At 33.2% G+C, this 9,004-nt stretch overlaps 2 long non-coding RNA genes across 3 annotated transcripts; both read left to right on the top strand.

Moving 5' to 3' along the window:
- The first annotated feature begins 933 nt into the window (after positions 1-933).
- On the top strand, positions 934-4,105 carry LOC114183222. 2 transcript variants are annotated; one of them, XR_003604310.1, is made up of 8 exons: positions 934-951; positions 1,098-1,149; positions 2,556-2,616; positions 2,749-2,804; positions 3,026-3,093; positions 3,205-3,265; positions 3,398-3,453; positions 4,023-4,105. It is a non-coding gene; the product is annotated as an uncharacterized LOC114183222 (long non-coding RNA). The 2 variants fall into 2 exon arrangements; XR_003604311.1 differs by lacking the exons at positions 934-951; positions 1,098-1,149 and adding an exon at positions 2,432-2,444.
- Positions 1,923-2,396, top strand: LOC114183223. Its single transcript, XR_003604312.1, has 3 exons — positions 1,923-1,968; positions 2,100-2,155; positions 2,377-2,396. It is a non-coding gene; the product is annotated as an uncharacterized LOC114183223 (long non-coding RNA).
- Positions 4,106-9,004: the final 4,899 nt, after the last annotated feature.

Genomic DNA, 9,004 nt, shown 5'->3' with positions numbered 1-9,004 from the left:
TTACACTAAATTTATCTATTAAAATAATGATAAGATATTAATCATATTATATTTAAAAAATATATTTTTCACGAATTCTTTGAAAATTGATAATAGAAGTTATAAAAAATATTATTTAGATTGATTAAAGAATAATTATATTAATAATATTATGTGAATCACATGTTTTATTCTATTTAATGTTTTTCTTTAGAAAGAACGAAATGAGTTAAAAAAAATACATAAGAGAATTTTAAATTTAAATGCAAAATACAAAATTATAAAATATTAAAAAGTACCATTTAATCTATCTTATTTATATATTTAAATTATAAACAAGTTATATAACCTATTTTATCTACTTAAAAACTAAGAAAACAAACTACTAGGGATATTACCGTAACACCCCTATCTAATTATCTGACACGTGTCCAATAAATAGGCTTTTTCGTCATTTTGGTACCCTGTTGGAATGGTTTAAGTAGTTGAAAACGTTATTACTGTTTTGTCCCTGTTTTCTGCTCCGTAGTGAATTTGTGTTTGGGTATTTGGTAATTTCGCCCACTTTTAAATGCATCTGAATTCGTCAGTCGTGATTATGGACATGTCTGCATTTATGAGCTTTGATGACATAATTCAAATTCAAATATCAGATTCCAAAATTCCCATTTACACTCCCTCTGATCTTTCCCCCTAAAACGAAAACCCTAAATACATTCAGACCACCCAAACACCACTTGCGATCTGCACCATTTGCAGCACTCATTCTCGATTTATGAATTCTTCTCCTTCCTTTACCAGGTTTATGGTTACTTTCGGACCTTCCAAACCTTTCACCTTTATTTTTGGTTCGTGGCTCCCTTCCAACTCTTCCTCTGCAATCCCTTCCAAACCTTTCAGATCTCCTTTTTCTTATTATCTTCTTTGTCCTCAAGTCGAAAGGCTTGCTCATATTTTTTTTTCAGTTAAAAGGTATGATATATAGGTTTGATTTTCAACTTTTACTTTTTCCTTTTTTTTGATTGACATATTGGTCTAATAACATTGTTATTCATTAGTTGTTTAATCTTTTGTTTCTTAAACTTAATATATGCTTTAATAGGTTCTTCGATGTTTAGGGTTTTTTCATTTGACGAACACAAAGCAACAAAATAGTTCTTGGATGAAAAGGTAACATTTTTGTTTATATTTTGTTTATTAAATTTATTTAATATATCAATTTGTTGTTTTTCAATTTTTTTGATATTACTTGCATTTTCTGAGGATTGATTACCTGCAAAGGCTGAATAGTGGGAAGTTGGATTTGGGTGTTAGGAGGGACATACTTGATTGAATTTGGAAGGTAATAGCTTTATTGATCTTTGATTTTTTATGTTTCAAAGTACCCATTTTCATTCCATGCGAACTAGAAATAAATGATTTTTAATTATTTTTTTAATTGTTTGTTGATTTGTGTGATTCATATATTTCAGGAGCATACTATTTGTTATTGGATGTTAGGAGGGACATACTTGATTGGATTTGGAAGGTAATAGCTTTGTTGATCTCTGAATTTTATGTTTCAAGTTTCGATTTTCATTCCATGCAAACTAGAAATAAATGATTTTTAATTAATTTTTTTAATTGTTTGTTGATTTGTGTGGATTCATATATTTCAGGAGCATACTATTTGTTTTGTTATTGGATGATCAATTTTGTTTATTAGTTGTTTAATCTTTTGTTTCTTAAACTTAATATATGCTTTAATAGGTTCTTCGATGTTTAGGATTTTTTCATTTGACGAACACAAAACAAGAAAATAGTTCTTGGATGAAAAGGTAACATTTTTGTTTATATTTTGTTTATTAAATTTATTTTATATATCAATTTGTTGTTTTTCAATTATTTTGAGATTACTTGCATTTTCTGAGGATTGATTACTTGCAAAGGCTGAAAAGTGGGATGTTGGATTTGGGTGTTAGGAGGGACATACTTGATTGGATTTGGAAGGTAATAGCTTTGTTGATCTTTGATTTTTTATGTTTCAAAGTTCCCATTTTCATTCCATGCGAACTAGAAATAAATGATTTTTAATTATTTTTTTAATTGTTTGTTGATTTTTGTGGATTCATATATTTCAGGAGCATACTATTTGTTATTGGATGTTAGGAGGGACATACTTGATTGGATTTGGAAGGTAATAGCTTTGTTGATCTCTGAATTTTATGTTTCAAGTTTCAATTTTCATTCCATGCAAACTAGAAATAAATGATTTTTAATTAATTGTTTTAATTGTTTGTTGATTTGTGTGGATTCATATATTACAGAAGCATACTATTTGTTTTGTTATTGGATGATCAATTTTGTTTATTAGTTGTTTAATCTTTTGTTTCTTAAACTTAATATATGCTTTAATAGGTTCTTCGATGTTTAGGGTTTTTTCATTTGACGAACACAAAACAAGAAAATAGTTCTTGGATGAAAAGGTAACATTTTTGTTTATATTTTGTTTATTAAATTTATTTTATATATCAATTTGTTGTTTTTCAATTTTTTTGAGATTACTTGCATTTTCTGTGGATTGATTACTTGCAAAGGCTGAAAAGTGGGAAGTTGGATTTGGGTGTTAGGAGGGACATACTTGATTGGATTTGGAAGGTAATAGCTTTGTTGATCTCTGATTTTTTATGTTTCAAAGTTCCCATTTTCATTCCATGCGAACTAGAAATAAATGATTTTTAATTATTTTTTTTAATTGTTTGTTGATTTGTGTGGATTCATATATTTCAGGAGCATACTATTTGTTATTGGATGTTAGGAGGGACATACTTGATTGGATTTGGAAGGTAATAGCTTTGTTGATCTCTGAATTTTATGTTTCAAGTTTCCATTTTCATTCCATGCAAACGAGAAATAAATGATTTTTAATTAATTTTTTTAATTATTTGTTGATTTGTGTGGATTCATATATTTCAGGAGCATACTATTTGTTTTGTTATTGGATGATCCATTTTGTTTATTAGTTGTTTAATCTTTTGTTTCTTAAACTTAATATATGCTTTAATAGGTTCTTCGATGTTTAGGGTTTTTTCATTTGACGAACACAAAGCAACAAAATAGTTCTTGGATGAAAAGGTAACATTTTTGTTTATATTTTTTTTATTAAATTTATTTTATATATCAATTTGTTGTTTTTCAATTTTTTTGAGAGTACTTGCATTTTCTGAGGATTGATTACTTGCAAAGGCTGAAAAGTGGGAAGTTGGATTTGGGTGTTAGGAGGGACATACTTGATTGGATTTGGAAGGTAATAGCTTTGTTGATCTCTGATTTTTTATGTTTCAAAGTTCCCATTTTCATTCCATGCGAACTAGAAATAAATGATTTTTAATTATTTTTTTTAATTGTTTGTTGATTTGTGTGGATTCATATACTTCAGGAGCATACTATTTGTTATTGGATGTTAGGAGGGACATACTTGATTGGATTTGGAAGGTAATAGCTTTGTTGATCTCTGAATTTTATGTTTCAAGTTTCCATTTTCATTCCATGCAAACTAGAAATAAATGATTTTTAATTAATTTTTTTAATTGTTTGTTGATTTGTGTGGATTCATATATTTCAGGAGCATACTATTTGTTTTGTTATTGGATGATCGATTTTGTGTTTCTGCTTTTTTGTTCTATTGGTTATGTTGGAGTCCATGGTGGGTTTCTTAAGTTCTCCCAATATTTTTAATATTTCATAAACAATAATGGATCCAAAGGAAGGAAATGTGGGAATGATTGCATAAGGTTTTCCATTTTTCAATGTAATAGTTTATGTTCTATGTTATAGTTGGTTCTGTTATGGAATTTTGATTGTTCTGTGTCATAATATTGTGTTTGCGGGTTTGGTTGTACTTTGGGTAGCATGTAAGTTGTTGAGATGCTTGTGTGTATGTTGAACACCGAGTAAATGTTAGTATATTTTTTTAATGCTTTAGTATAGTTGTATTGTTTATTAGTATGTTTTGGCTATTAACTTTTGTTTTTAACTCTTACAATTTTAATTCCATATTGCAGTCAACAAGCAGGTTATCTTACAACTTTAGTTCCATATTGCATTCAATAAGCAGGTAACATGTTCTTTTTCTTTTATTTTCTTGACATTAATATGATTTAGTTGTTCAATTGTATTAATAATTAATATAAATTGTGGATTTGATTAGATAATTATGATTTGATGGAATTTATTATTGAATGAATGTCATTACAATATATTATGGAGTTCTTTATGAAAATATGGTGGTATGGCATTATATAGTAACTTTTGGTAGTTGTTTTTGAAAAAAAAATGTTAAGTCATTGGAAAGTTATATTAGTTTTGAATATTGTAAGCTTGAGCTCCATATTCCAGTGGATAAGTAGGTTATAAGTTCTTTTATTGTGTTATTGTATTGTGTATTGTGTTTGAATTTGTTTATATGCATGGTCTTTCATGGTTTTAAGTTCATTATGTATTGTGTTTGAATTTGTTTTTATGCATCGTCTTTTATGGTTTTAAGTTTGTATTATATGTTAGTATTATGGTGCTTGATTTAGTCCCATATCGCTTAGAATAGTGAGATGTGGTTCTCTATTTTACTATATAAGAGACTCTATGTAAAGCTTTAAGATACACCAGAAATACAAATACTTCCTAGTGCAGTCGTGGACGTAGGCATACACATTGTACGCCGAACCACGTTAAATTCTTTGTGTCTATTTTTCTCTCCTTTATTCTTTCCTTTATTGCCTTGTTCCTAACAATTGGTATCAGAGCCATTTTTCTTAGTATGCTCTGTGGTTGCAACATTGTCTGATCTTCCACATCAGAAAAGATTTGGTTTCTATTTTTTTCTTCTTGGGGATCTCAGTTTAGAGAAGTAGTGGGAGCTTTGGTCAAAAGCCGCAGCAGGAGCTTTGGTCAAAGGCCGCAACAGGAGCTTTGGTCAAAGGCAGTAGGAGCTTTGGTCAAAAGCCACAGTAGGAGCTTTGGTCAAAAGCCGCAGCAGGAGCTTTGGTCAAAGGCAGCAGGAGCTTTGGTCAAAAGCAGCAGGAGCTTTCGTCAAAGCAGCAAGAGCAATGGCATTGGAAGAAGGGAAGGTGAGGATTGAGAAGTTTGATGGCAGTGACTTCGGGTTCTGGAAGATGCAGATAGAGGACTACATGTATCAGAAGAAGTTGTATCTACCCTTAACAGGGCAGAAGCCAACTAACATGGAGCAGGCAGAATGGGATTTGTTAGATCGGCAGGCAGACACTCGGTGTGATCCGGTTGACATTAGCCAAGAATGTTGCGTTCAACATCATGAACAAGAACACAACCGTAGATTTGATGAAGGCATTGTCAAATATGTATGAGAAGCCATCTGCAGCCAATAAAGTGTATTTGATTCGCAGGCTAGTCAACCTAAAAATGGGTGAAGGTAACTCGATTACTAATCATATTAGTGAATTCAATACAATTATTACGCAGTTGACATCAGTGCAGATAACACTTGATGATGAGGTGAAAGCATTAATTTTCTTATCATCTCTTCCGAAAAGTTGGAGTGCAACTGTTACTGCAGTTAGTAATTCTGCAAGTAATAGTAAGTTGAAGCTTGATAACATTCGTGACTTGATCTTAAGCGAAGATGTTTGCAGGAAAAGTTTAGGGGAATCTTCCAGTTCTAGTTCTGGTTCAGCATTGAGTACTGAAACTAGAGGAAGAAGTAGCCAGAAAGGTCGTAATCAAGGCCGAGGCAGATCAAAGTCTAGAGAGAAATCAAAACCAAAATTCTGGAATGATATCACTTGTTGGAATTGTCAGAAAAGGGGTCATTTTATAAACCAATGTAAGGCTCCAAGGAAGAACAACAACAACAAGAGGCAAGACAATGATCAATCAGCAAATGCAGCAACTGATGGAAAATCTCTTGATATTATAGGAAAAGGTGATATCAATATCAGAACCTCTAATGGAAGTGTGTGGACTTTGAAGAATGCCAGACATATTCCAGCCTTAAAGAGAAACTTAATATCTATAGGGCAGTTGGATGATGAGGGGCATTACACCACCTTTGGAGATGGACACTAGAAAGTAATGAAAGGTAATATTGTTGTTGCTCGTGGAAAGAAGCGAGGATCTCTTTACATGATTGCAGATGAGGATATGATATCAGTTGCAGAAGTTGGCAACAGTTCCTCTTTGTGGCATCAGAGGCTTGGGCATATGAGTGAGAAAGGAGTGAAGCTCATGGTCTCAAAAGGTAAAATACCTAACTTGAAGCATGTTGACGTTGGACCTTGCGAACATTGTATCTTTGGAAAGCAGAAAAAGGTTAGCTTCTCCAAAACAAGTAAGTCGTCTAAAGTTGAAAGACTAGCACTAGTGCATACAGATGTTTGGGGGCCAACTCTAGTGAAATCTCTTGGAGGTTCACAGTATTACGTAACCTTCATTGATGACTCTACAAAAAAGGTATGGGTTTATTTTCTTAAAAATAAATCTGATGTGTTTTCTGTGTTTAAAAGGTAGAAACAGGAGATTGAGACTCAAACAGGTTTAAAGATTAAATGTTTGAAATATGATAATGGTGGAGAATATGACAGTAATCAATTCAAGGAGTTTTGTTCAGAGAATGGGATCAGAATGATCAAGATGGTTCCAGGAACACCAGAACAAAACGGTGTGGCAGAAAGAATGAACAGAACCTTGAATGAGAGAGCAAGATGTATGAGAATCCAGTCAGGATTACCCAAGGTATTTTGGGCAGATGCAATAAGCACAACAGCCTATCTCATAAACACAGGACCATCAGTTCCTTTAGGCTATCAGTTACCTGAAGAAGTATGGTCTGAAAATGAGGTAAATCTTTCACATCTGAAAGTTTTTGGTTGTGCTTCATATATTTTGTTGAACTCTAATAGTAGAGATAAATTGGACCCTAAGGCAAAGCGATGCTATTTCATTGGCTATGGATCTGACATGTATGGCTACAGGTTTTGGGATGACCAAAACAAGAAAATTATCAGAAGTAGAAATGTTACTTTTAATGAAAACATGTTCTATAAGGACAGGACTGCAGAATTTGCAAATGCAAATAAAAAGCCAGAGCAAGTATCATTAGAAGAAATTTCAGAAAGTGATGTAGCCAACAGAAGGTAGAATACAGAAGTAGAGCTTGAGTCAGAGCCCGAGTCAGAGTTTGGGTCAGAACCTGAACAGATAGTAGAGTCAGTAACTCCTGAATTACCGACTAGAAGGTCTAGCAGAACAACTGTAGCACCATAAAGGTACTCCCCTTCATTGCATTACTTGTTGTTGACTGATGCTGGTGAGCCAGAGCATTTTGCTGAGGCTATGCAGGGAGGTGAATCTATTAAGTGGGAGCTAGCAATGGAATATGAGATAAAGTCTCTTCAGAAGAATAAGACATGGTCTTTAACCAAGCTTCCAGAAGGAAAGAAGGTTTTGCAAAACAGGTGGGTCTATCGGTTAAAAGAAGAACTAGATGGCAGCAAACGATATAAGGCCAGACTCGTAGTGAAAGGGTTCCAACAGAGACAAGGAATTGACTTCACAGAAATTTTCTCTCTTGTTGTCAAGATGACTACCATCAGAGTTATCTTGAGTATAGTAGCTGCAGAAAATCTTCATCTGGACCAGTTAGATGTGAAAGCTGCATTCCTACATGGAGATCTTGAGGAAGAAATCTTTATGGCACAACCAAAAGGTTTTGAAGTACAAGGCAAAGAGAATCTTGTATGCAAGCTTCATAAAAGTTTGTATGGGTTGAAACAAGCACCGCAACAATGGTATAAGAAGTTTAATGAGTTTATGAGAAACTTAAGATTTCACAGATGTGAAGAAGATCATTGTTGTTACGTGAAGAAATATGTTGATAGTTATATCATTCTTGCCTTATATGTTGATGACATGTTGATTGTTGGTGCTAATATGGCAGAAATTATCAGGTTGAAGAAACAATTGTCAGAAAATTTTGAAATGAAGGATCTTGGTTCAGCCAAGCAAATTCTTAGTATGAGAATTTCCAGGGATAGATCTAAAGGTATTCTAAATTTATCTCAGGAAAAATATATAGAAAAGTTGCTTAGCAGGTTCAATGTTGGAAATGCCAAAACCAGGAATACACCTTTGGGAACTAACTTAAATTTCTCAAAAAGGCAATCTTCTCAGACAGAGGAAGAAGAAAATCACATGTCTAAAGTGCCATATGCATCTGCAGTAGGGAGCTTGATGTATGCTATGGTTTGCACCAGACCTGATATAGCACATGCAGTGGGAGTTGTGAGCAGGTTTCTATCCAATCCCGAAAAGGAGCATTAGGAAGGCGTGAAGTGGATATTGAGATATTTGAAGGGCACTTCAAAGATGCATTTGTCCTTTAAAAGAAGTAATCTCACTTTACAGGGGTTTTCTGATGCAGATTTGGGAGGTGATTTGGATGGCAGAAAGAGCACAACATGTTATATTTTTACGTTGGGTGGCACAGCTATCAATTGAAAGTCCAAACTTCAAGGAAGAGTCTCCCTTTCAACCACTGAAGCTGAATATATAGTTATCTCAGAAACAACATAAGAGATGATATGGTTGAAGAATCTTCTAAAAGAATTAGGAAAAGGGCAAGATGAACCTTCATTGTTCAGTGACAGTCAAAGTGCCATTTGTCTTACTAAAAATCCAATTCTTCACTCCAAATGCAAACACATTGAATTGAAGTATCATTTTATCAGAAACTTGATAAATGATGGAGATTTGATTTTGTTGAAGATTCCAGGTGTAGAGAATCCAGCTGATATGTTGACCAAGACTGTCACAACAACTAAGTTGAGGGTTTGCATTGCCTCAACTGGCCTTCGAGAAAATTGATGATGAAGGTACTACACTAGGTGGTAATGTAAATCAAACCCCAAGTGGGAGAATTGTTAGTATTATGGTGCTTGATTTAGTCCCACATCGCTTAGAATAGTGAGATGTGGTTCTCTATTTTACTATATAAGAGACTCTATGTAAAGCT

The sequence above is a fragment of the Vigna unguiculata genome, chromosome 5 (assembly GCF_004118075.2).
Source record: "Vigna unguiculata cultivar IT97K-499-35 chromosome 5, ASM411807v1, whole genome shotgun sequence".
Classification (NCBI taxonomy): domain Eukaryota; kingdom Viridiplantae; phylum Streptophyta; class Magnoliopsida; order Fabales; family Fabaceae; genus Vigna; species Vigna unguiculata.
This window is presented reverse-complemented; position numbering and strand designations above follow the sequence as displayed.